At 43.0% G+C, this 27936-nt stretch overlaps 2 non-coding genes across 2 annotated transcripts; one reads left to right on the top strand and one right to left on the bottom strand.

Annotated features, from left to right (window-relative positions):
* Positions 1 to 4761: 4761 nt before the first annotated feature.
* Positions 4762 to 4833, top strand: Trnas-acu (transfer RNA serine (anticodon ACU)). Its single transcript has one exon. It is a non-coding gene; the product is annotated as a tRNA-Ser (tRNA).
* A 15833-nt stretch (positions 4834 to 20666) lies between these two features.
* Positions 20667 to 20748, bottom strand: Trnas-uga (transfer RNA serine (anticodon UGA)). Its single transcript has one exon. It is a non-coding gene; the product is annotated as a tRNA-Ser (tRNA).
* Positions 20749 to 27936: the final 7188 nt, after the last annotated feature.

Below are 27936 nucleotides of genomic sequence, written 5' to 3'. Positions count from 1 at the left end.
GATCTGGTTTTCCGCCAAAAGAAACTCAATGGCACCTCTCTCCTTCGAACGTACCTTCATTAGATACTCCAATTTGAAGGCTACGTATAGCGCCCCAAGCTATTGGAACTTCTGAAAATAAAGATGCTGAAGCGGGAATATTCCTCGGTGTTCCACAACAAATTCTGCATTTTTTCAACCGATATGGGCCGACAAAAAAGTGTTGCATTGCTTATTGAACATACCGCGTAGTTTTTGAGCTCATCTTCTGAGGGGGCGTAGAGAAATTTACATATTCGTGTTGGTAGCATGTTGATGAGTACTTGAGATTTCTTCACTTTGAAACGAAGACAGGAAAGCACTTTAATGTGTCGCTTTATGTGTTACTTATACTTAGAGTCAAAAATTGAATTTCTTTAGTTACTGCGGTAGTATGGGTGGTATTAGTGTTAACAATGAACCGGCAGCTTCCATTGTTATTGCCTGTTAGCCACAGACATAAGCATTATTCTGCCGTATCTGACATCTACCTTATCGTAGAACGCAGCTACCGCAGATATGCCGGTACTCGTATTTTAGATTCATCTCTGAACACTTTGTACCAGCTGTCCCAAAACCAATTTAATTTACACAGGGTTCAGGCTCATTCGCAGATACCATTGCTTTATTAACTTGATAATCAACCGAAGGTAAATCTGCCATCAACTCGAAGATTTGTTTGGACACAGCTCTGTGTTGCGAGATATGATCATATTCAAGGTGGTATGCCCTTGCTTTCTTCCGATCACTGAACTGATTTATCCTGCCCGTTACAGGTAGACCTACGGTTTAACGGGATTTCTGGCCATGAACAACTTGGTTTTTTGACACATTAACAATCACTGCGAGAGGTGAAAGTAGTGGTCAGCCGTATATTGAGTAATGAACGTGAGCTGGATAATCACTTGACTGACACCGCTTCTGCCCAACACTTTTGCTTGATAAATATGAAATTGTTATTGTTTTGGCCAACATTCGATCGCCTTATCATGCAGTAGTCGGGCTTGGTGGTCTAGCGATCATGCAACGGACCCGGGTTCGATTCCCGGCCGGGTCGGAGATTTTTCTCCGCTCGGGGACTAGGTGTTGTGTTGTCCTCGTCATCAACCGCCATGATACCTTAGCGTGATTGGTCAGAGGGCTACATGCTCTCTGTAACAAAAAAGAAAATAATAATAATAAAACTGAGTGAAGTAATCAATGCTGAAAATGATGGGGTGTCAAGTGACGCCCGCCCGAACTACAGGCCGAGAAAAATAACGAAGAAAATGAAGGAGGAAAAGAAAGTGGTGAAACGGGTACCTGGAAACTGAAAGGTCGCGAGATCGCCTGCCGCTCGATTTATGAAATATTTTAGCCTGGCTTTAACTTAGCCTTCACTTTTCACTAATGGGAAGATTCACTGTGGATCGGACTTCACATTAAACTATAGATCGCCTTTCCTCAGTGGGACTACTGGGATGGGTTAGGAAGACGGAAGTCGCCATATACCGTACAGTGCGATATTGTTGACAATAGTTTGCGTTGCTTCCCCTAAATTTCTTTTTCCCCACATGGCAAAGTAACATTAGTATTTTCTATTGCAAGGTATGATTTATTTTAAGATTTTAGAAACAGTACATGTACCTGGTTCTGCGTCAGGCAATATCCAAAAGCAGTGCCTAAGGTAAACAGCTGTTTGCTACAACTTTACGTTGAGGTTTGCCTACACTAGTCTCAGTAGGCGTTGCGCGTTCAGCCAACCAATACACCTCGGTGCTTGGGTCCAATTCTCTGTCGTTCCGTCCCTGTTTGTCGAAGAGACTCACCAGAACAGTCCATTCTTCCGATGTTAGTATAAGTCACCGCTGAAAGGCATGTCAGTATAGACCCTTCGGGGTGCGTGTACATCTCGGTTATTATGCAGCTGAACGTTAAGCGGAATTCTCGGCAGTAGTTTCGGTAGCTGATCCAAGCACAGTTCACGAGATACTGCCTTCAAATGGTTCAAATGGCTCTGAGCACTATGGGACTCAACTGCTGAGGTCATTAGTCCCCTAGAACTTAGAACTAGTTAAACCTAACTAACCTAAGGACATCACAAACATCCATGCCCGAGGCAGGATTCGAACCTGCGACCGTAGCGGTCTTGCGGTTCCAGACTGCAGCGCCTTTAACCGCACGGCCACTTCGGCCGGCTACTGCCTTCAGCCGGATAGTTTTTCTGATAAGGTGCCATAAGCATAAATATTTTTAAATTAATTCCAGGCATTTTATAGCAAATATAAAATAGGTTTGTGTTGCTGAGAACTTCGAGAATTCCTCCTGATACTCGATATGTTTGGAATGATTATTGACTTCATATTCTTTGTAAGTAAATGTCAAACCATACGACTTCATATTCTTTGTAAGTAGATGTCAAACCATACGAAATGAGGCTTAAGGTCTTCATTGCACGTATCCTCTCTGTAAGAGAGGGTAAACATATACTTGTAGATCGTATAAGTAGATTATATTGTGTCGATAGTACGTGTAATACATGTTCAAGCTCCCCTAAATTACCCATTGCACTATGAATGTCTTGCTTATTTTGAGCATATCAACCAAATAGTAGTCAGATACCATTACTTTCGTTACATGGGTCTAAATTTTGCATAGAAAGGGGAATCTTTTCAGGACATTTTCGCTCAAGTCATGCCACTTATGTACCTGGCTTAATAAAAAAAAAAAAGAAGAAGTAAGAGGCTTTCACATTTTACGGACAGATTTCGTAATTTACGTTTCGCAGAATAAAAACGAAGAGATCGAATATGGCAATATTTTAATTCACCGCAGACTGACGTATTCTGGACACGTTCTGCGAAACATAACTTTCTGCTGTAATTTCTGAAACTCGTTTTGTGAACGTTTCTGCGAAACGGTTTATTGACGTTGAAGAGTCCAATTAAGTCGGGGTACAAGTTGACACATATTTTTAAATATTAGTTGCATTATCATTTTTCGTTCTCACGTAGATTTACCTTAATGTAAAATCATGTCAACGTGATCAATTTCCAACTGTAAAAGCATTAGGTTGCGTACTTTTAAATACATTTAACTGAAATTTTGACAGATTCTCCGAATTTAAAGCGAACATGCCGTATGTGAAACACAAACTAAGAAATTCTCTTGCATACGTAGCAGGACTAACATTCCTTTTTTTATAATCCAGCAAGATATACAGGAGAGTTTCTGTGTAGTTTCGAAAGTAGTGACGTGGCACTATCAAAACTGAAGTTGTTAACACGAGTCGTGAATCGTGCCTGGATAGCTCAGTAAGTAAGAGCATCTGCCCGCGAAAGGCAAGGTTCTGGATTCAAGTCCAGGTCATGGACACAGTTTTGACCTGCCAGGAAGTTTTAAAGGCGCGCCCACCTACTGCAGAGTGAAAATTCATTCTGGGATATTGACACTCTCCTTTAATCACAAAGACTATACGAGGGCTATACTCAAGTTTCGATTGGTCGCGAAATGGTAAACAAACTGAAAATCAATGTTTTATTTACAACAGTTAGCTACACCACCTTCCAGCTACTTCTCTACATGGTCGCTGCTGACATCTATGATGTATATATGCAGACTGAAGACACAAATGAAAATTTGTACCAAGGCTAGGATTCGAACCCTGGTCTCCTGTTCATAAGACGGATGCGCTAACTACTACGGCACAAGGACGCAGTGGCTTCGTTTAGTGAGAGGAGACCTGGGTTCGAATTCCGTTCTTACTACAAATTTTCTTTCATCGCTTCAGTCTGCAGTTACACATCATAGATGTTTCAGACTTGAAAAGGTCTCTGGAACCATACAGTTTCATTTGATTAAAGCACCTATGCCTGGGTTTCAAGCAGGATCCCCCATTTCGTTCGATGCTGAAGTGCTATTCCAGTGTAGTTGCAGAGCCTCTGCAATGCTGTTCAGTTAGGGAGAATGAGAAGTGGACTGAGGCTTGAATGGAAATTTGGATTGAGCAGGGAAGAGTGCTATGGAAGTCCGTGTGTAAGTAGGCTGTTTAGGTTTTTATGATGGTAACGCCACGTAGCGCTCTGTATGAAAATCACTGACTGTGCGGTGTGCAGTCTGTGGCTGGTTGGCATTGTTGGAATATTCGCTATTGTAGTATTGGGCAGTTGGATGTGAACAGCGCATAGCGTTGCGCAGTTGGAGGTGAGCCGCCAGCAGTGGTGGATGTGGGGAGACAGACGGCAGAATTTTGAGAGTGGACGATCTGGACGTGTGTCCATCAGAAAGAGTAAATTTGTAATACTGGATATCATGAAATGATATATTTATGATGACTTTTGAAAATTATTAATTTAAATACATTGTTTGTTCTCTATCAAAATCCTTCATTTGCTAACAACGCCTGTTAGTAGTGAGTCCCTTCAGTAGTTAGAATCTTTTATTTAGTTGGCAGTGTTGGCGCTCGCTGTATTGCAGTAGTTCGAGTAACGAAGATTTTTGTGAGGTAAGTAATCCATGAAAGGTATAGGTTATTGTCAGTCAGGACCATTCATTTGTAGACACTATTGAAAGTCAGATTGCGTTGCGCTAAAAATTTTGTGTGCCAGTTTAGTGTTGATCAGAATAAGTAAAGAGCGAAATGTCTGAGTATGTTCAGTTCTGCTCAGCTGTTTGAAAATCATATAACGTAAGAGGTTTACCAGCACAGTAATTCATTAATTTTTCTAAGGGGAGGTTTCACGTGTAGTTGTTCAAAGCCACTGTGCCAGGGTGGCGTAGTGGTTAGTGCATCTGCCTACTGAGCAGGAGACCCGGGTTTGAATCCCGGACTTGGTATAAATTTTCATTCGTCGCTTCAGTCTGTACATGAAGATCATATTTGTTGTAGCAATGTACCAACTTCCCAATACACTCATCATAGACGGCAGTCCCTTGTGCTTTCGACCAATTCTCTACGCTGGTCTGCAGCTCGTTGTTTGTGTCAAAATGCTGTCCTCATAGCCAGCAGTTCATATGACCAAAGACATAAAATCAAAGGGAACGAGGTCTACGCTGTACGGTGGGGGACCAAACACTTCCCATCGAAAATGCTGCAGGAGCATCTTTGTTGCAGCTGTAGTGTTTGGCCGAGCATTGTGGTGAAGAAGGACAGTGTTTGATAACAACATTCCTCTTAGTTTGTACTGAACTGCCCTTCGTAGACGCCTGATCCAGTCTCTGAACAAGATCATTGGCTGAGAGACACTCGCTTATTTCCCTGACTGCCTACATCTTTCACGTCTGTGTGCACTGCCTCAAAGGTCATGCACGGTTGCTGCACTTTGCTGTCATACATGACAGTTACGTTGCACGGGCTGCATGAAATCGAGCGAAACCTCTCGGCATGAAGAAATCGACTAACAGTACACACTTCACACTTGGCAGGAGACTCTATTCTTCCAGGCATATTTAAGCGCTCACTGTGCACTAGCAACTGAAAAGTGCGATATGACGCGATTGACAAGCGTGCGAGAGACACTGTGCAACACATCTGTGCAAAGGTTCATCGGATTTCCTCTGTGGTTCTAATATCGCGATGGATCATGTGGTACCACCCTAGTTGTTGTTGTGGTCTTCAGTCCTGAGTGCAGGTTCAAAATGGTTCAAATGGCTCTGAGCACTATGGGACTCAACTGCTGTGGTCATTAGTCCCCTAGAACTTAGAACTACTTAAACCTAACTAACCTAAGGACATCACAAACATCCATGCCCGAGGCAGGATTCGAACCTGCGACCGTAGCAGTCGAACGGTTCCAGACTGCGCGCCTAGAACCGCGAGACCACCGCGGCCGGCCAGAGTGCAGGTCTCCATGTTACTCAATCCTGTGCAAGCTTCTTCATCACCCAGTACTTACTGCACCCTACATCCTTCTGAATCTGCTTAGTGTATTCATCTCTTGGTCTCCCTCCACGATTTTTACCCTCCACGCTGCCCTCCAATGCTAAATTTGTTATCCCCTGATGCCTCAGAACATGTCCTACCAACCGGTCCCTTCTTCTTGTCAAGTTGTGCTACAAACTCCTCTTCTCCCCAATTCTACTCAATAACTCCTCATTAGTTATGTGATCTACCCATCTAATCTTCAGCATTCTTCTGTAGCACCAAATTTCGAAAGCTTCTATTCTCTTCTTGTCCAAACTATTTTTCGTCCATGTTTCACTTCCGTACATGGCTACACTTCATACAAGCACTTTCAGAAACGACTTCCTGACACTTAAATATATACCTAATGTTAACGGCCTCCCGTTGGTGGCCGAGCGGTTCTAGGCGCTTCAGTCTGGAACCGCGCGACCGCTACGGTCGCAAGTTCGAATACTGCCTCCGGCATGGATGTGTGTGATGTCCTTAGGTTAGTTAGGTTTAAGTAGTTCTACGTTCTAGGGGACTGATGACCGGAGATGTTAAGTCCCACAGTGCTCAGAGCCATTTTTGAACCTAATGTTAACAAATTTCTCTTCTTCAGAAACGCTTTCCTTGCCATTGCCAGTCTACATTTTATATCCTCTCTACTTCGACCATTCTCGGTTATTTTGCTCCCCAAATAGCAAAACTCCTTTACTACTTTAAGTGTCTCATTTCCTAATCTAATTCCCTCAGCATCACCCGACTTAATTCGACTACATTCCATTATCCTCGTTTTGCTTTTGTTGATGTTCATCTTATATCCTCCTTTCAACACACTGACCATTCCGTTCAACTGCTCTTCCAAGTCCTTTGCTGTCTCTGACAGAATTACAATGTCATCGGCGAACCTCAAAGTTTTTATTTCTTCTCCATTGATTTTAATCCCTACTCCGAATTTTTTCTTTAATTTCCTTTACTGTTTGCTCAATATACAGATTGAATAATATCGGGGAGAGGCTATAATCCTGTCTCACTCCCTCCCCAACCACTGCTTCCCTTTTGTGCCCCCCGACTCTTATAAATGCCATCTGGTTTCTGTACAAATTGTAAACAGCATTTCTCTCCCTGTATTTTACCCCTGCCACCTTTAGAATTTGAAAGAGAGTATTCCAGTCAACATTGTCAAAAGCTTTCTCAAAGTCTACAAATGCTAGAAACCTAGGTTTGCCTTTCCTTAATCTTTCTTCTAAGATAAGTCGTAAGGTCAGTATTGCGTCACGTACTCCAACATTTCTACGGAATCCAAACTGATCTTCCCCGAGGTCCGCTTCTATTCGTCTGTAAAGAATTCCCGTTAGTATTTTGCAGCTGTCGCTTATTAAACTGATATTTCGGTAATTTTCACAACAGTCAACACCTGATTTCTTTGGGTTCAAATGGCTCTGAGCACTATAGGACTTAACGTCTAAGGTCATCAGTCCCCTAGAACTTAGAACTACTTAAACCTAACTAACCTAAGGACATCACAGACATCCATGCCCGAGTAAGGATTCGAACCTGTGACCGTAGCGGCCGCGCGGTTCCAGACTGTAGCGCCTAGATCCGCTCGGCCACCCCGGCCGGCCTTTCTTTGGGATTGGAATTATTATATTCTTCTTGAAGTCTGAGAGTATTTCACCTGTCTCATACATCTTGCTCACCAGATGGTAGAATTTTGTCAGGACTGGCTCTCCGAAGGTCGTCAGTAGTTCTAATGGAATGTTGTCTTTACCCGGGCCTTGTTTCGACTTAGGTCTTTCACTGCTCTGTCAAACTCTTCACGCAGTATCATATCTCCCATTTCATCTTGATCTACCTCCTCTTCCATTTCCATAATATTGTTCTCAAGTACGTCGCCCTTGTATAGACCCTCTATATGCTCCTTCCACCTTTCTGCTTTCCCTTCTTTGCTTAGAACTGGGTTTCCATCTTAGCTCTTGATATTCATACAAGTGGCTCTCTTTTCTCCAAAGGTCTCTTTAATTTTGCTGTAGGCAGTATCTATCTTGCCCCTAGTGAGATAAGCCTCTACTTCCTTACATTTGTTCTCTAGCAATCCCTGCTTAACCATTTTGCTACTGGCGTCATTAAGTTGGCAACAGAATTGCAAGGTTCTGTCAGACACCAATAGTGGTCGCGCGGATCTGTGGACATAGTGGTGCCCAACCGCTGAGCCACACCTCCGGTAGCTCTGTACCGTGAGTACCCCTGCCGCCACGATATAGGACGGCCGGTGTCAGCCACACAGCCTGCCTCTCACTACATGGCGCTATGCACACACGGCGTAGACGCAGCTCTGACACCGTCGAACGTGCTTGTTCACGTTGTTATACCTGGACTCAATTTCTTGCTGCCGGCCGGAGTGGCCGTGCGGTTCTAGACGCTACAGTCTGCAGCCGAGCGACCGCTCCGGTAGCAGGTTCGAATCCTGCCTCGGGCATGGATGTGTGTGATGTCCTTAGGTTAGTTAGGTTTAATTAGTTCTAAGTTCTAGACGACTGATGACCTCAGAAGTTAAGTCGCATAGTGCTCAGAACCATTTCATTTCAATTTCTTGCTGCATTATTTGTAATGAGTCTTAGCACGCGTGGAGAAATGCAGGTTAAGTAAATATTCTGTTTGCTGTGTTAACTTGTTCGCTAATTGTTTCTGCTCCTGTCCAGCTTTCCTACGACGACAGTTGACTCACCACTCTGGTGCCCGCAAGCCCGATTCTCCTTACCATTACGGACGATGTTGCACACAACAGATTGGACCTTGAACCATGTCCCTCGTGCTTGCGAATGTCCTCATCCACGCAAATCTCATCTACCTTCAGGGTAGAGGTAGGGTGATCAGACGTCCGGATTAATCCCGGACATGTCCTCCTTTTTAGCTCTTTGTCCGGGGTCCGGGCAGATTTTTACAGTGTCCGGCTTTTTCGCAAAGTTGAGCGTAATACAGTTTAATTTACAATTCGTCCCGTTCTATTGCTCTTTTCTTAAATACTTTAACTATTGGCACAGCCTTCGTGATAAACACGCACGAAGGCGGTGTTAGTGGGTGGCACCAGGATCGTCGATGTTATCGTTGATCGACCTATAAGCGAATGCAAATATCTATTATTTAAAATTTTTGTTTCGTATCTTCACTTTGTATTGGCTTGGCTTCCTGTAGTGCACGTGTGATTTGTGAGTGTAATTTTTAACCGAGTGAGTTACGTGAAATATTTGGCTATGCCTAAACGAAAGTGTACATTTTCGGATGTCCTTTCCTGCAAATATCCGGCATTACGAAAGGGAGAAATGAATTTGAATCGCAATGTAAGATATGTGGAGCTGGATCGTACGTCTCAGTGGCCAATAAAGCTAAGAAATGACTCGACAGAACAACTATGATGGTTTTATTTCATTGTTTCATAGTCGTTCAATTTATTTGTATTCGGAAGGTTATATTGCAGTTTACATGTCGTCAGCTGCTGCTTGAATTGCAGATGTTGGTAGCGGTGCGTCGAATGAAGGGAGGTGAATGGTCTAACGTTTTTCGCTTTGTAAACCATTCCGTGCTGTTCACATAACAAAACAATTGATGCTACACTGTCACCACAATCAATGTTTTTAATTTTTTTTTATATTGCTCAGTTAACCACCACCTGACCATCAGTAACGATTAAATACTGGTTTTACCGGTAATTCCCGGCAGTCACGTGACTTGTCCAAAGTTGACATGTGGTTGACTCGTGTGATGTGTCCTCTTTTTTCTTCCTTGTCCTCCTTTTTGAAGCTGTTTGTCCTCCTTTTTAAACAACTGCATCTGGTCACTCTAGGTAGAGGCATCTAGATGGCTGGTAAGTGTGAAGGAGGTAGCTGTCGTCTGCCCACTGCCGAACTGCCGACTGGTCACTCCTGACGGCCGCATGGGCGTCTCCGCGCGTGACTCACTGCTCGCTGCACAATTGTCCGGCGCCCGACCGGTTCTATCCGGAGGCGCGGCGTGCTGCCGCGAATCAACGCGTCGGCAAGCATTCCCATTATGCAGGCGCCCGCGTCAAGCAGCCGTCGACTCCCTGTAGCGTGCCCTCTCTCTCCTAGCCCTTCCTCTGTTCGGAGCCTTAGTTGCTGCCAAACCAAACGTCTTTATCAGCACATCCCACAAAAAATAACCGGTAACACCGCCTCTATCATCAATTCGGCAAACGAAAGAATCCATAAATTTGTTCACGTATGATCCAGGATGGTTATACACTACTGGCCATTAAAATTGCTACGCCACGAAGATGACGTGCTACAGACGCGAAATTTAACCGACAGGAAGAAGATGCTGTCATATGCAAATGATTAGCTTTTCAGAGCATTCACACAATGTTGGCGCCTGTGGCGACACCTACAACGTGCTGACATGAGGAAAGTTTCCAACCGATTTCTCATACACAAAAAGCAGTTGACCGGCGTTGCCTGGTGAAACATTGTTGTGATGCCTCGTGTAAGGACGAGAAATGCGTACCATCACGTATCCGACTTTGATAAAGGTCGGATTGTAGCCTATCGCGATTGCGGTTTATCGCATTGCGACTCTGCTGCTCGCGTTGGTCGAGAGCCAATGACTGTTAGCAGAATATGGAATCGGTGGGTTCAGGAGGGTAATACGGAACGCCGTGCTGGATCCCAACGGCCTCGTATCACTAGCAATCGAGATGACAGGCATCTTATCAGCATGGCTGTAACGGATCGTGCAGCCACGTCTCGATCCCTGAGTCAACAGATGGGGACGTTTGCAAGACAACAACCATCTGCACGAACAGTTCGACGACGTTTGCAGCAGCATGGAGTATCAGCTCGGAGACCACGGTTGCGGTTACCCTTGACGCTGCATCACAGACAGGAGCGCGTGCGATGGTGTACTCAACGACGAACCTGGGTGCACGAATGGAAAAACGTCATTTTTTCGGATGAATCCACGTTCTGTTTACAGAATCATGATGGTCGCATCCGTGTTTGGCGACATCGCGGTGAACGCACATTGGAAGCGTGTATTCGTCATCGCCATACTGGCGTTTCACCCGCCGTGATGGTATGGGGTGCCATTGGTTACACGTCTCCGTCACTTCTTGTTCGCATTGACGGCACTTTGAACAGTGGACGTTACATTTCAGATGTGTTACGACCCGTGGCTTTACCCTTCATTCGATCCCTGTGCAACCCTACATTTCAGCAGGATAATGCACGACCGCATGTTGTAGGTCCTGTACGGGCCTTTCTGGAAAATGTTCGACTGCTGCCCTGGCCAGCACATTCTTCAGATCTCTCACCAACTGAAAACGTCTGGTCAATGGTGGCCGAGCAACTGGGTCGTCACAATACGCCAGTCACTACTCTTGATGAACTGTGGTATCGTGTTGAAGCTGCATGGACAGCTGAACCTGTACACGCCATCCAAGCTGTGTTTGACTCAATGCCCCGGCGTATCAAGGCCGTTATTACGGCCAGAGGTGGTTGTTCTGGGTACTGATTTCTCGGGATCTGTGCACCCAAACTGCGTGAAAATGTAATCACATGTCAGTTCTAGTATAATATATTTGTCCAATGAATACCCATTTATCATCTGCATTTCTTCTTGGTGTTGCAATTTTAATGGGCAGTAGTGTAATTGCGCACCACGTATACATTCCAGGCTTCAATCCGTACTTGTCGTGGAGACCATCTGCATCCACGACTGCCTCGAAGTTTGTGCGTATGCCATTTCACAATAAGTGTTCGTCGCACTTTTAATCCTGTAGCCCACAGTATGAAAATCATACCCATAAATTTCGGTACCCATACGGTAAACAGTTTTCCGCCTACACCGGTAGAAGTAGCGAAAGCTTAATTATAACCACCATGTAAATATAGCTACAAACAGTCGTTGATGATTAGATGCAGTACACATACCAAATTGCAGGGATGTTGAATTGCACATTTAACCCGCTGTTTCAGAGAGGCCCAGAAATGTTCTATAGCACTTTTATCAGGCTGCGTGAGCTAGCATATATCCGACAGGATCTTTGAGTATTAGTCAAACATCAGACGATCAATTCCAATTACAAAATGATCTAGAGAGAATTTCTGTATGGTGCGAAAAGTGGCAATTAGCACTAAACAAAGAAAAGTGCGAGGTCATCTACATGGGTACTAAAACAAATCCGATAAATTTTGGGTATACGATATATCGCATAAATCTAAGGGCTGTCAATTCGACTAAATACCTGAGAATTACAATTACCAGCAACTTAAATTGGAAAGACCACATAGATAATATTGTGGGAAGGCGAAACAAAGGCCTCGCTTTGTTGGCAGAACACTTTGAAGATGCGAAAACCCACTAAAGAGACAGCCTACATTACACTTGTCCGTCCACTGCTGGAATATTGCCGCGTGGTGTGGGATCCTTACCAGGTAGGATTGACGGAGGACATCGAAAAAGTGCAAAGAAGGGCAGCTCGTTTCGTGTTATCGCACAATAGGGGTGAGAGTGTCACTGACATGATACGCGAGTTGGGGTGGCAGTCACTGAAACAAAAGCGGTTTTCTTTACGGCGAGATCTATTTACGAAATTTCAGTCACGAACTGTCTCTTCCGAATGCGTAAATATTTTGTTGACACCCACCTACGTAGGGAGAAATGATCGTGATAATAAAATAAGAGAAATCAGAGCTCGAATGGAAAGATTTAGGTGTTCGTTTTTCCCACGCGCCATTCGAAAGTGGAATGGTAGAGAAGTAGTATGAAAATGGTTCGATGAACCCTCTGCCAAGGCACTTAAGTGTGAATTGCAGAGTAAACATGTATATGTAGGAACGGATGCATGTAGCCCTGTGAACACTGCTGTTTCTACCGCGAAAAAAGGGAGCGTCTGCAACGTACCCGTCAGGAAAATGTTGAGGAAAGGGCTGTACTTGCTGACCGATAAGGTTGAGAAATACGACGTCATGCTGAAAAGTAATGGCTCCAATTTTTTAATTTGTGAAAACTCTTAATGCTATTTCAAGAAGACAAACATTATTAACGTTACACATCTCTATTCTTCATGTCTACATCAAGGCATCAAGGATCACCAATTTAGTATTGGAGGGAAGAGTGGAGGGTGAAAATCGTAGAGGGAGACCAAGGGATGAAAACACTAAGCAGATGCAAAACGATGTAGATTGCAGTAGTTACTCGGAGATGAAGAAGCTAGAACAGGATACAGTAGCATGGAGAGCTGCATCAAACCAGACTGAAGGACTCAACAACAACATAGTTGTAGGCCTCTGCCGCTGGAGGGCTTCAAATTGTAGCGTGGAACATGGCGGTGTGAAACGTAACCATGTCGATGAGTGAGAAATGAGAAACAGCATCCTGTAATCGAGTTTCAAATTCGAATATTTCGTTCACACATGGAGCACCCTCTGCTTCAGCATGACGATGTCAAACCACACACGAGTGCTGCGACATCTGAAAGAATCCGACGTGTTGGGTTCACTGTTATCGATCTTTCTCCATACAGTCCCGACCTCGCCCTAACCGATTTTCATTTGTTGCCAGAACACCGGCGAGTGCTTCTTTTTCAGAGTGACGAACCGGTGCAAGTAGAGGTGAGGTTGTGGCTCCATCGACAAAATCAGACATACTACCGTAACAGTATAAACAAACCATAAATGAGTACCTGTACATACTTGTGGACTGTCTTACTTGCCGAATGGAGGCATTATGAATGATACAGGCGGTGGTATGCGATGTTTTCGGCTGATGACTTAACTGTTTGTCCATTGTGTTTATTAAGATTGTCTGTTTGCCTGTCTTCCATGGAAGAGGGTTTAACACGTCTATGCAGTAAGTATGAGGTTAGCATCCTATATCTGTAACTCTGCGCCAAAAAACCGTTCGAAATTGCAAGTCGCCGGCCACAGTGGTCGACCGGTTCTAGGCGCTTCAGTCTGGAACCGCCCGACCGCTACGGTCGCAGGTTCGAATCCTGCACCGGGCATGGATGTGTGTGATGTCCTTAGGTTAGTTGGGTTTAAGTAGTTTTAAGTTCTAAGGGACTGATGACCTCAGATGTTAAGTCCCATAGTGCTCAGAGCCATTTGAACCATTTTTTGAAATTGCAAGTACTTACACCCAAACTAATTATTTGAATCTTACTGCCAGGAAGTTTGTTGGCATCTTACTCTTCCATGAGATGTTATAGATTCGTTTTGGATTATATTAGCCGGCCGCTGTGGTCGAGCGGTTCTAGGCGCTTCAGTCCGGAACGACGCGGCTGCTACGGTCGCGGGCTCGAATCCTGCCTCGAGCATGGATGTGTATGATGTCCTTAGGTTAGTTAGGTTTAAGTAGTTCTACGTGTAGGGGACTGATGACCTCAGATGTTAAGTCCCATAATGCTTAGAGCCATTTGAACCATTTGGATTATATTATTTGCTTCTCATTTCAGGAGTTATACTAAATGCTCGTCTTTAAACATTACGTCAGCACTAATGAATCTTCATGCTAGTCGCAGAAGCTAGACATGGATTTGAGGATGAGTTGTAACAATGGTCGAAATCAGCAATCATAATAAACAGAAAGAGTGATCCATCTTTGTCATTTTTTCTCCATTATAATGGAAGTGCTCACTGTGCTCTCAGCCATCGTATCTTCAATTATGAAATACTAATTTTTATCAGAATCGGATAAATACGTTTAGTGCAAAAGCAAACAGTTGTCGACTACATATTACTGTTTACATTTGCGCGACTGCTACGGTCGCAGGTTCGAATCCTGCCTCGGGCATGGATGTGTGTGATGTCCTTAGGTTAGTTACGTTTAAGTAGTTCTAAGTTCTAGGGGACTGATGACCACAGATGTTAAGTCCCATAGTGCTCAGAGCCATTTTGTTTACATTTGCAGGGCGTTGAATTATCTCTTACTTTTACATCTCCTATTCTTTATGTGTGCTCATTGTCTCTTGTGTAAACGCTAAATGAACACAATATGCTTATAATTAATTGTATGTCATAGTTTTGTTTTTTACTCGACATCCATGCCTGCTGTGCACTACACTTAAATTTTCTGTTGGATTAACGCAGGAATCATGGGAACTGAAGATGGTAGCAGTTACATGCTGTACTATTAATGCTTACCAAAAGCCAGTGGGCAGGGAAACAAAAATAATGCGTAAGAATAAGTGTCATATCACAATACTGTAATTATAAATAGCAAAGTAAGCTAAACATGATGGCTGGAAACACTATACATGCCGTAGCAAAATATATATCATCAAATAGTTTTCTTTTATATTGGCTGCTGATGGTGGCTAATACGAATAGCTGGGACATATTTGTGTAAAAAGAATAATTATGATTCAGTTGCAACAGAAGGATGGCTTTGTTTACATCGGCTGGCCCGCCATCGCATTCCTATGCGTTGTCGCGCTAGACGCCACTAGCTGAATCACTGCACATGCTGAATGGGGTCAGTGTCTTCCTCAGTATACACAAAGGACAGAATGTGTACAAGACATGAACATTTACACATCAGCGAGAGGAACTGCTTGCGCTGACTCACCATGGGCGAAGTTTATTTTGTCGTAAATTCCTCCGCACTGCTGACGCTCATTTAAAATATGTGCACATAACAGGACAGGGCGGCCGTGCGTGCCGTTCTTCACTTCACGGTATGTGTGTATTTGTCTTTGCTCGCGGCGCTCGGCTGGCTTCAGTTTCCCTCAACTGGAGATCAAGAACATGTGCCCGTCCCCTGAGCAGAAACCCTGTTGGGAGTGAAAAAGTAGCAGCAGCAGCGCTGCATAAAAAGATCTACTGCAGATCAATATTACCTAGCGCACGATACAAATGCAGAGTTTCTAATTTTTTTTTCTTTCGATTTTCACTACAGTACATTGCTTTCTAAGGCGTCAGGTATCGTAATGTTTCGTTGTAATTTATTATTAAAGATACTTGCAGATATTACAATGTTTCCGGCCGGTGTGGCCGAGCGGTTCTAGGCACTTCAGTCTGGAACCGCGGGACCGCTACGGTCGCAGGTTCGCATCCTGCCTCGGGCATGGATGTGTGTGATGTCCTTAGTTTAGTTAGGTTTAAGTAGTTCTAAGTTCTAGGGGACTGATGACCTCAGATGATAAGTCCCATAGCGCTCAGAATCATTTGAACCAATTTGAACCATTTTGTTACGATGTTCGTCTATAAGCGAATGTACGAGGTCTGTTCAAAAAATTCCGGAACATTCGTAATTTTGCGTCAGTGGCGTGTTGGAGCGAAATGCGGTTGGCATCGCTGCACACCCCTGTGTTGTAATGTGTAACTGCCGGAAGTTTCATTATTTTGTGACTATTAGTTATTGCTCAGTGCTGTATTGAGTAGAACATTGTGTCTCATAGTTCCCGAATTTCGAGATGGCAGAGTTAAACGCGTCTGCATCAAATTTTGCGTGAAACTCAAGAAAACCGTTACCAAGACACAGCAAATGACCCAGGATGAGTGATTAAGCCGTACTCGGTGTTACGAATGGTTCACACCGTTCAAGAATGGTCGGACGGAAGTTAAAGATGACCCTCTTCCGGGACGCCCTTCGACGTCTACCGACGACGCACATGTCATGATCGTCGAGACTGTGCGTGCCAATCGAAGACTGACTGCCCGAGCGATTGCAGAAAAATTTAACATTTCAGTTGTATCATGTCATTAAATCTTGACAGCAGCTGGGAATACATTGTGATGCCACCAAGTTCGTCCCACGACTCACAAGTCAAGACCAGAGAGACCTTCACCTCGCGATTTGTGATGAGCTTTTGGGTCGCGGAAGTGAGAACGAGATGCTCCTTAAGACAATCGTAACTGATGATGAGACGAGGGTCTGTGGTTACGATGTTGAGACCAAGGTTCAGTCTTCACAATGGGTCGGGAAAGGTTTTCCAAGACCAAAAAAAAGCTCGTCAGGTCAGGTCAAATGTCAAAGCCGTGCTGATAGTTTTCTTTGACTCTGAAGGATTAGTTCATCATGAATTCGTGCTACAGGGACAAACTGTTATTCGATGTTGCTGTCGGGATGTGTTGCGACGCCTGCGAGAAAATCTGAGTAGGAAGTGGTCTGAAATGTGGGGAAACAATTCATGGTTCTTGCATCACGCTAACGCACCCACAAAATCATCCCTGTTGGTGAATGAGAATTGCACAAGAAACGAAATCACTGTGCTGCTTCATCCTCCGTATACTTTTTTGCCACTTCCGAAGTTCAAAACCCCGGTGAAAGGACGAAGATTTGCAACGATTGACCGGATAAAAGAAAAATCTCAGACGGCGCTTCGCGCGATCCGGAAAGAGGCGTACCAAGACAGCTCCCGAAAATGGAAACGACTTTGGGAGCGATGTATCAATTGTGGAAGAGAGTATTTTGAAGAATGCCATGCACAGTAAGTAAAAGAGAAGTGTAGGAGGATTTTGTAGACAAAAGTTCCGGAATTTTCTGAACAGACCTCGTATTCCATGCTTTCCAGAAAGCGTTCGGATTTGGTTCCGGACTGTTACCTAATAAGCTCTCAGGATTATCGTAAAACTGTGTAAAAGAAAAACTTTTTGTTAATAGCTGCAATTTGTACTGCGTAAGCAATGCTTGTACTGTTGAGTATATAAATCTGCAGTTGTTACTAAAGTCTGTGACGTGTTCTCATAGTAGTTCGTGATTCGTTTATCCCATGAAGAACAGGGCTGTTTTTCTCCACGCGAATGAATAAATTTGCCACTAGTTACGGAACCCTACTTGAAAACGTGATACCGCCAGTGGTAAAAACTGCTTCTATGGTGCGCGGCTCCCGTAAATAAGAGCAGATGCTTGAACACGTGGACTCAACGTGCATACAACCTGACGAAATCTGTGAAATAATAACGAAACAGAGACACTAAGCTCAGACACAGTCGTGATATCATTCAATCAGAGGAACTGTAGACACTTGAATGCCTCGCGATGATTATAAAACATCTGACGAAGAAGTTAGAAGCCAGGGAACGAAAGATCTTGGGCCCAGTAAGAGAGAATTTTGAGTTTAGAAGGCATAACAACAATTTGTACTTACATATGGAAATGGTGACTGGCGTCATCCGGGAATGGAGGGTTGTTTCATATTGACGCATAACACGAATGACCAGAAAAGACAGACCAAGCAAATTTTAATTATTTCCTAAAGAAAAAAAAAAAAGCCCGAGAGCCCTTGCTCACTGAATTTGAGCAGTATCTTAAGAAAATGGAAATCACAAATAAAGACATTCAGTATAAACCATACTAAAGAAAACACACACCAACGTATCCAAGAAAAGGCGATCTTAAAAACTGGCAAGCCATGCACTGAAGAAAGAAAGGAGGTTCATACAAATTTAATGTAGTAATATTAGGTGTAATTTAATACTCAAGGAAAGAGTAGGTTGAAATAATATGGTCGCCAGCTGTCTAGTAATGTGAATCAAGACATTTATAGAGTTCTCGTGTCATTTACATAGTCATAATCTTTATGTTACTTACCGCTTCTTTCATCGCTAGTGATGACTTTCTGAAGTGAAAAACGCCAAGTTGCGTCGTTGTTTGAGTCTACGTTAAACTGCTGGTCCCCCTAAATCGGGTTGGGTAAGACAGTTTAGAGCTCATAAAAAGACAAAACTATTCCAAGAAGCAGATATCTAGGAAAATATTGTGGTTTACAAATCAACACTCGAGTTGGAGACAGCTTTACTTTTACCAATTTTCCGATACGCAAGATCTTTAATAGTTGCGCATAGCTGCATAGTATAAGAAGTCGCATTTTCCCAAGTACGATCCAGTTGACGGAACTTTGTGATAAATTGCGAATGTTATTGCTCGTCAGCTTGTTAACCTGTGTTGAAAGTGAACAGGCTGTGAATCTACGATGCTGAATTAGATAAGAACCTGGTAAGTTATTTTGGGTGATGATGGGAGATCAAGTTGTGATTCAAGAAAATCAGTACATCGATGTTTCAGTACATTGGAGAATGCACTGCAGTCAGTAGGAACATACATTAGCCCTTTAGTCACGCCAGCACTTGGAGCTCCAGAGGAGTAGCAGAGTCTAGATTGCATTTCAGAGTGGCATCAATATACCTCTCATGCCACGTAATAATGAACTCGTCTCAAACTATATACGTCTCTTCTTCCTGACAACGGCTAATGTCCTTTAAGATCAGGCGTAACCTTCAATCGTCTCCACAGGTGAGACATTCGACTTAGTTTCAACGTAGACGACATTCGTGGGTCACTGTAGCATACGCTTCTCGTTGAGTAATCGGTGATAAGTATCGCCTGCTATCAAGATACACTGGGGCTGTCATAGGTCACCTGAAACAGTTGTATTGAGAAATCAAACCTCCCTTTACTCCAAGACGCCACGCAGTACTTACATACTAGCACACGTCTCTTGCAGCGGCCGTACCGGTTAGAGTCATGCAGAGGGCAGTCATGTTTCTCCTTTGGCGCTTACCACCTTTCTGGTGCTGACATGGATGGTTCGTTGAACTGCTTGAACGAATTTTTCGACAGTAATATGGTAACATGATAAGAACTTTCCCTGGCGCTCAAGTCTTTCTTTTCACTCATATACATTGCCTCCTCCAAGCTTTCTTTCTTTTCTATTCCATTTTTATCGCTGTTTGCGTACCAATGAGATTCTATGGTAGAAATGACACAGGTAAGTAACTACCCTTCGTGGAATCGCATTCTAGGGACGTTTATACTTATTTGGTTCATTTACAGTAACACAATCATACCTGGCAGCTGCACTGTGACAACTGCTAGGTTGTCAGCAGTGGAAGACGAAATTTTGTAAAAAAGTCATCGGGGGAAATAAACGTTGTTTGTTAGCGTCGTTTTCCTCCTTTACTTTCGTCCGAGAGTGAAAAGAACTAACTCGTGTTCGGTTGCCGCCGCCGCCACAAAATCTGAAGTGTTACGCGGAAACTACAACTGTTTTCGGCTATACCTCGAAGAAGAACACTAACGAGTCGGAATGAAAGATGGAGAAATAGAGAGACCCAATTTTTGCGTAGACAAAGTAATAAAAATAATATAAACATTGCTAAGGATAATCCCGTTGTTGTTTTTAAAGATACATTTAAATATGCACTGAACGTAATTTCAAATGATTTTGAGAGTTATAATTGCGGTTTGATGAATTTTCATTCCAGATTTAGTAATGCAAATCATTTAGAATCTGATGTTGCTTTACGTGATACAACGGCATTCACGTTGCGTCGTCATTAGTTATTTTTCCGCCATAAACATAAAATTTATTTTTCAACGCACTGCGTCAAAGACTCACTTCAAATGGTCGAACAATTACAGAGAAATAAAAGAATTATTTCAAGAAGACTCATAGCTACAATGCAGCATTTGCTATGGGGTATTTCTGATACTGAAATTTCAGAGTTTTGCGTAGAGTGTGTCACTTCAAGATAGTCGACATTTTTTGTCACAGATCATGTCCATTACTCAGTTGGTCGAATTTCGACCTCAGGCGATACTCGTTGAATTAAAACCACATTATCAGTGAATGCAAAATATACGTTCAGTAAATAAGCCTCACTGCTTCTTATAATCGCAGGACTCCGGAATTTACCTTCAATTGTCGACATTTATAGCAATGGTTTTCTGTATCGATACAATGTGCGGAACCTATAATTAGTTGAACATATCATTAATGCGCTCAAAGGAGTGACCCGCGGTGTCCAAGCAAATAATTTAAAATTTTCGCTGCGGACAGGATTCGAACCTGTGCGGGTAGAACCCATTGGATTTCAAGTCCAACTCCTTAACCGCTCGGACACCGCAGCTGCGATGCGTGTTGGCGCCTTGTGTGCCAGCACACGTGCCTAGTGCGCTAGTGTGTAAGAGAGACGGGCGGGAACGGTCGCGTGGCTTTCGGCAATATCGATCGCATTAAACGCGATACGTTACGACATGTTGGTGTCAACGGTTTATTAATGCTTTTTTGACGCCACTGGAGGGGTCTCTAAGGAGAAAATAGCGGGCAGAAAGAAGAACGATAAATATTTCGATGTCCCCCCGCAACTTCTCTCTTTCCATTCAAACGACAGTTTTCACCTTTTCTTCGTATTGTTTCTTCTTCTGTCCCATCACTCCTTCATGCCTGCATAGATTCTATAAGAAGGTCATAGCATCCATTTTTATCTACTTACTTTTTGCACGCAGATATGCTCACGTAGTCATACATTACACATATTTCACGCTTTTCATGCTTTTACACGTTTACAGTACAGGTCGTTTTCTGAAATTTTTACATGTCACATCATCTCATGTCTCCCTCCCTACACCCCCCTCCAGTATATAGGTGGTAGGATTATCTTACACTCACAGAATTTTTATAGAAATAATGTCATCTATATACCAAATTTAGTTGAAATTTCTCCAGGTGTTCCTGAGTAAGGCTTTTACGTCAGCGTTTTTCACGCTCACCTTCACCTATAGGGGTGTCTTATTGTCACACTATTTTGTTTTCTAGACAAGTAATACAGATTACTTTTTTCTGAGGTTGTTTCAGTTGCTAAAGTTAAAAACGCTTGTACAAGAGTAATGTAATCCGGAAGATTATTTCAAATTGTTCTTTAATTTCTCTTATTTTTACTGAAATTGTCCCAAATCACTTCAGGCAAATGCGAGATGTCTCGGTGGTAAAACAGTGGATATCTATTCGGGAAAGCCGGAATTGTTTTCCCCCTTCGATCATCCAATTTAGGTTCGCCGCCGTTTCTCGAAACTGCTGAAATGCCAGGATGGTTCCTTTGAAAAAACACGACCGATACTCTTCCGTATCCTTCGCCAATACTAAGCTTTCAGCTTTTTTTTTTTTTTTTTTTTAGTTTGTTGCACTCATGAGAATTGTAAATTTATATTGATTCGCTAAATGCAGAGAATATAGAATTCTGTTCTTCCACACATAAATAACTTACGTTTAGAATTATTTATCTGGTTATTTCGTTTCTGAAATACCAAAACATTTAAGGAATTTCCTAGCTGACATATGATGCAAAACTTCTGCCGTCACAGGAAGATCACTTCTTATTGAATCTGAAATTGATAGTGCACCAGTGTTGAAGTTCCATCACGTACACTAACACATTATTACGGTCTTCTGTGTTAGAATTCACATTCTGTGCTATCAGGTGTAAACATTGTAATTTCGTTACGTTATGGTTATGGGAAGATGTTTAACCTTTTGTAGTGACACTTATCATTTCGTTTCTAATGTTTTAGGGATGCCTTCATTGGAATCACGAAGAGTAATATTAGTTCGTACTATAGGACATAAAAGTCTCTTCTTTTTAGAAATACTCTTGTTGATGTTGCCAGTCTTCATTTTGGTTAGATTCTTTTTATTTCAACCATCGTCAGTTATTTTGCTGCACAAGTAACAAAATTAATCTGTACGTATACACATGGTGTCTGTACTGTCGCAATGTCCGACAGTGTAGGTACCTCACATTTATCCGTAAGCTTGACTGCTGTGATATCCTCAGCGCTGATGCACAATAAGCATTGAACCTCTTGCTGGAATACAGGAAACGCTGATAGTGTGCGATAAGTTGAGAATTTGGGTCGACGGGAAGCGTGCTCGGATAGCCGAAGCGATCAAGGCAACCACTCGCGCAAAGCAGTAAACCCGTGTTGGAGTGCTGGTCCGGCATAATTTTTCAGCTTCCGCTACTGAATTATTTCATTGCCGAATTGCAACTGACATCGGTACCTCCCTCGAAAAATGCAGTGCTACTTTTAGCGTGTAATTTCCAATATTACGGTACAACTTTCCTCGATAGGTCGATAGGACAGATCCTCAGGGATGAATGACTACAAGGGACAGTATATTTCATAATGGAGAGAAGTGTAAAAATATGAAGTGTGCCCATGGGGGACGTGGGAGGGAGAGTGATGGAGGGAAGGAACTGACGATAGAGACAAAGGATTGATGTTCCCATGGACGTAAACTAGAGTCTTTGGTGTGGAGAATAGGACGATATAGTATAGACGGTTCCTCGTTCCTTAGGGTGATGCTTCTCTGTTTATCCTTTAATAGTATTAACAGCGATATCAATAGCGATAGTGCTTTCGAAATACATACAACGATACGAAAATTTTGACTAATTGTATCTTTATTTTATTTCGCGAATCATAGTCGAAGCGCTTTTAGCAGCGTCAATGTTTCAGCACTAATCAACAGGCTTTTACTTCCTCCAATGAACGTCTCGAGTAAAATCCATGAAATCGAGGTTATGGCTTGGCTCTGAGCACTATGGGACTTAACTTCTGAGGTCATCAGCCCCTGTCCGAGGCAGGATTCGAACCTGCGACCGTAGCGGTTGCGCGGTTCCAGACTATAGCGCATAGAACCGCTCGGCCACCCCAGCCGGCTCGAGTTTATGCAGATGTTATTGCACCTGCAGTCTGAACAACCAGTTAAAGGAACCCAGGAGACATTTGGAGAGAGAATTAAAGTTCACGGAGAAGCAATTAAAACTGAGTTTCGTGAAAGAACTTGTAATTCTTTCAGCGACTGCGAGGGACTTTGAATATCAGTTGAATAGACAGTGTGCTGAAAAAAGGCTGTACGATGAACATCAACAACTTAAGACAAGGATAATGGAGGGTAATCGAATTAAATCAGGTGATACTGTGGGAATTGGATAACGGAGTGCCGAAGCAAGATTGGCACCTCGCACCGAAACCACAGAAGAGTATAGACGCCACACGCCAAACCTGCGAATAAGAAACGACAGTGTGGAGACACTTTATAACTCTCCCACTCCGACCGAGACGAAGTGTTACATTGGTAAAGGAAAGTTATCTGAGAATGAAGATTTGTAGACTCATACGTCCCTGCCGTGATAACAGGATCGCCATTTCTAACTCGCGACTGCGTGAATATAATCACGGGTGGACCAACTTTATTCGCTCTTAGCCTTCGGACTTCGTAGTGAAATAACAGCTGCAGGCTCTGAGAAAGTTTGCTACCGTTAGTAGCGATCTGCATGAGATGTAGAAAATGGTTGACAAATTTTCGTTGGCAAACCGTTATAAAATGTTCAAATGTGTGTGAATTCCTAAGGAACCAAACTGCTGAGGTCATCAGTCACTTGACTTACACACTACTTAAACTAACTTATGCTAACAACAAGAAACACACCCTTGCCCAAGGGAGGACTCGAACCTCCGGCGGAAGGGGCCGCGCAATCCGTGACATGGCGCCTCAGACCTCGCGGGCAGTCCGCGCGGCAAACTGTTTTACCGGAAAGCGTTAAAATTACTTACAGGAAGTGGAAGCTCCGATTTCTCAGCTGTGAAAATGATGATTATTACTCTTAAAATAAACTATACTATTTCCAGTTAATGCAATTATTATTAACTAAAAATTATAAATTTTTACATAAGCAGTGGCCAAGGCAGGAGAGAGTAGGCTAGCTGAAGCAGAAGAAAAGAAAAATAGTGTACAGAAACATGTGATGAACAACTTATAGAAACTGAAAGTAACATATTGTTGATTTTTATCGCAATTACTGATGTATATATTAAGTTTACATTCTCAGGCCATCCGTTTAAAAGATCATTCAATTGCAGATTCCTAATAGTATTTGTAATACAAAATATATGCAACTTTAAGAATCATTTGACACACATAGGAAAAGAAATCGATTTATCGTTACAGCCTCCTATAGCTTCCCTATGCCAGTGCCACCGATAGTCTACTTAAGGCTGAGAAGAGGAACGATCGGACCAGTTCGCAGTTAAGATCAGGACGACAGCATGGTCAAATGGTTCAAATGGCTCTGAGCACTATGGGACTTAACTTCTGAGGTCATCAGGCCCCTAGAACTTAGAACTACTTAAACCTAACTAAGGACATCAAACACATCCATGCCCGAAGCACGATTCGAACCTGCGACCGTAGCGGTTGCGCGGTTCCAGACTGTAGCGCCTAGAACCGCTAGGCCACCCCGGCCGGCGCGACGACAGCATCGTCTTAGATAAGCTACCAGTGCTTTAAATGTCTTTGGCGGAAATTAATGTGACCATTATGTCAGTTATTTTTCAAATGAAAATTCTTGTAAATTTGTCTGTATCAAGTGAAACTTTAATATTCAGAGGCAGTTGTAAATACTAGGAACCTTCCTGTGGAAATGGATAGTACAAAGTTAAATAAATCTTCGTATCTATATTTTAATAAAGTGAACTAATATTTTGTATGTTATAGTTCCTCCCGGAACAAACCAAAGAACCCACCGTCGTGCGGGCGAGCGTAATTTCCTGTGGTACAACATCCGGTGCAGTTGGTACGCAGATGTGATTAGTCTTTCACAGGACAGAGTAGCGCAGCGAGCTGGCTCAAACCAGTCCTCGAACTGAAGTCACAACATCATTTACGATACTGCAGTGCCTGTGTCGTTAAGAAGAACAATACAATATTCCTTCGGACATGCTTGGCATTGTACAGGGTGATTCAAAAAGAATACCACAACTTTAGGAATTTAAAACTCTGCAACGACAAAAGGCAGAGCTAAGCACTATCTGTCGGCGAATTAAGGGAGCTATAAAGTTTCATTTAGTTGTACATTTGTTCGCTTGAGGCGCTGTTGACTAGGCGTCAGCGTCAGTTGATGCTAAGATGGCGACCGCTCAACAGAAAGCTTTTTATGTTATTGAGTACGGCAGAAGTGAATCGACGACAGTTGTTCAGCGTGCATTTCGAACGAAGTATGGTGTTAAACCTCCTGATAGGTGGTGTATTAAACGTTGGTATAAACAGTTTACAGAGAATGGGTGTTTGTGCAAAGGGCAAAGTTCTGGACGGCCGAGAACGAGTGATGAAAATGTAGCACGCATCCAGCAAGCATTTGTTCGCAGCCCAGGAAAATCGACTCGCAGAGCTAGCAGAGAGCTGCAAATTCCACAATCAACTGTATGGAAAGTCCTACGAAAAAGGTTAGTTATGAAACCTTATCGTCTGAAATTGGTTCAAGCACTGTCTACAGCTGATAAGATTAAAAGAATCGATTTCTGTGATTTTATCCTTGCTCAAATGGAAACAGATGAATCTTTCGTTTCAAAGATTGTGTTTAGTGATGAAGCAACTTTCCACACTAACGGGAAAGTCAACCGTCACAATGTCTGTATATGGGGCACTGAGAATCCGCGGGAAACAACTCAGTATGAACGTGACTCGCCTAAGGTGAACGTTTTCTGTGCCATTTCAGCCAATAAAGTTTTTGGTCCCTTTTTCTTCGAAGGTGCTACTGTAACTGGACTACAGTATCTGGAGATGTTAGAGAATTGGCTGTTCCCTCAGCTCGAACAAGAAGCACAACAATTCATATTTCAGCAGGATGGAGCGCCACCACATTGGCACTTATCTGTCCGTAACTACCTGAACGTCAACTACCCGAGGCGATGGATCGGCCGCCAGGCAGCCCGTGACAGAGCACTTCATCACTAGCCTCCAAGAAGCCCTGATCTTACCCCCTGCGATTTTTTCTTATGGGGGTATGTTAAGGATATCGTGTTTCGGCCACCTCTCCCAGCCACCATTGATGATTTGAAACGAGAAATAACAGCAGCTATCCAAACTGTTACGCCTGATATGCTACAGAGAGTGTGGAACGAGTTGGAGTATCGGGTTGATATTGCTCGTGTGTCTGGAGGGGGCCATATTGAACACCTCGAACTTGTTTTTGAGTGAAAAAAAACCTTTTTAAATACTCTTTGTAATGATGTATAACAGAAGGTTATATTATGTTTCTTTCATTAAATACACATTTTTAAAGTTGTGGTATTCTTTTTGAATCACCCTGTATTATTAAATTTATCCGTCGATACCAGGCAGCTACTTTCAATTACAATGTCCTCCCCTGTACAAAAATTGCATATCGTGTGTGCAAGTGCAGGTTGTGACGCAGGAACGACACCATATGGAAGTTTGTGTCTGGCCGTAGTGTCGTGCAGGATAGCCAACGTGCATAAGGCGACCGCTCGTATTAAACGGGAAATCCGGCTTCGTGTCCCGGTCGGGTACAATTTTTATGTGTCACCGTTTCCTCGTTGTTGTTGTGGTCTTCAGTCCAGAGACTGGTTTGATGCAGCTCTCCATGCTACTCTTTCCTGTGGATGCTTCTTTATCTCCCAGTACCTACTGCAGCCTACATCCTTCTGAATCTGTTTAGTGTATTCATCTCTTGGTCTCCCTCCACGCTGCCCTCCAATACTAAATTGGTGATCTCTTGATGCCTCAGAATATGTCCTACCAACCGATCCCTTCTTCTAGTCAAGTTGTGCCACAAATTTCTCTTCTCCCCAATTCGGTTCAGTGCCTCCTCATTAGTTACGTGATTTACCCACCTTATCTTCAGCATTCTTCTGTAGCACCACATTTCGAAAGCTTCTATACTCTTATTGTCTAAACTATTTATCGTCCACGTTTCACTTCCATACATGGTTACACTCCATACAAATACTTTCAGAAACGGCTTCCTGACACCTAAATCTATACCCGAGGTTAACAAATTTCTCTTGTTCAGAAAGGCTTTCGTTGCCATTGCCAGTCGACATTTTATATCCTCTCTACTTCTACGATCGTGAGTTATTTTGCTCCCCAAATAGCAAAACTCATTTACTACTTTAAGCGTCTCGTCTCCTAATCTAATTCCCTCAGCATCACCCGACTTAATTCGACTACATTCCATTATCCTCGTTTTGCTTTTGTTGATGTTCATCTTATATTCTCCTTTCAAGACTACGGATCTGTCCTGGCCTAGCTGCAAAAAATTAACTTACTGGACACATAGTACTGTCAGTGTGATGACGTAACTTATTACCTTATACAACAGTATTTATAACCAGTGAATAATCCGCGAACGAAATAGAAATGGCTCAAATATCATTCTGGTACACAGTGTAGAGCCTTGATAAAATCTTCTTACTTAATCAGCCGAGTGGTGGCGTCGTCTTGTCGCAACGTT

The sequence above is a fragment of the Schistocerca nitens genome, chromosome 5 (genome assembly GCF_023898315.1).
Source record: "Schistocerca nitens isolate TAMUIC-IGC-003100 chromosome 5, iqSchNite1.1, whole genome shotgun sequence".
NCBI lineage: Eukaryota > Metazoa > Arthropoda > Insecta > Orthoptera > Acrididae > Schistocerca > Schistocerca nitens.
The sequence above is the reverse complement of the archived record's forward strand: the minus strand, read 5'-3'. Positions and strand labels throughout refer to the sequence as shown.